The sequence below is a fragment of the Chinchilla lanigera genome, unplaced genomic scaffold, assembly GCF_000276665.1.
Source record: "Chinchilla lanigera isolate Chin_1 unplaced genomic scaffold, ChiLan1.0 scaffold00187, whole genome shotgun sequence".
In the NCBI taxonomy this organism is placed as follows: domain Eukaryota; kingdom Metazoa; phylum Chordata; class Mammalia; order Rodentia; family Chinchillidae; genus Chinchilla; species Chinchilla lanigera.
Genome location: NW_004955588.1, coordinates 146,163 through 147,182, shown reverse-complemented (window position 1 = coordinate 147,182; position 1,020 = coordinate 146,163).

Sequence of the window (1,020 nt, the reverse complement as noted above, 5' to 3'; positions counted from 1 at the left end):
CGGAAGCCCTCCTTGCGGAGAACGACGAGGCCGGGAGTGAGTCGCCGGTCCCAAGACTGGCGCTCCCCGCCTGAGGCTCCCTGTGCGTCGGAAGCCCTCCTTGCGGGGAACGACGAGGCCGGGAGTGAGTCGCAGGTCCCAAGACCCCAAAGACCGGCGCTCCCCGCCCGAGGCTCCCTGTGCGCTGGGGGCCCACCCTCCGGGATTGTACTGAGTTTCTGAGAGTAAAGAGATCTCAGTATTTAATGTGGTCTGCAGGTGGGCCAGATCCAGTGACAAGCACACTTGAGTCTTGGAAAATACCTTAAATCTGTTTGTGAAGTTCTACTTCTGAACTTTTAAACTTTTGCTGTCACTAAAAGAGGAAATTTGAATTCTTTTTTTTTTTTTTTTTGTTTTTCTCTGGTACCGGGAACCGAACTCACGACCTTGCGCTTGCCAGGCAGGCGCTTTGCCGCTGAGCTAAATCCCCAGCCCCGAATTCTTTATTAATACTTTCCAACAAGTATTAATTCTAGAAGATTAAATCTGCATAATTTGCTTTACCTGTTTTCAGAAAATATTTTATTGACGACCTGTTTTTTTTACGTTGGGGATTTTTTGGTTGTGGTTGTGGTGGTGGTGGTGTGTGTGTGTGTGGTTTTGTTTTGCTTTGTTTTGTTTGAGACAGGGTCTTGCTATGTAGTTCAGGCTGGCCTTGAATTCACTGTGTAGCCCTGGCTGGCCTTGAACTCATGGTGATCCTCCTGCTTTAGCCTCCCCAGTGCTGGGATTACAGGCAGGCACCACCACATCTGCTATTACTAGAAAAGTCACATTTATTTACTATTTACCCCATGTCAGGAATTCTTATTTGTCTGCAAAAAAATTGTTTTGGTAAATATTTGTTAACATGTGGTAAGGAATATATTAAGTCTAGGAGTCTAGTCAGAGTCCTGACTTTAAAAATACTGCCAGGTGGGCTGGGGATTTAGCTCAGCGGCAAAAGCGCCTGCCTGGCAAGCGCAAGGTCGTGAGTTC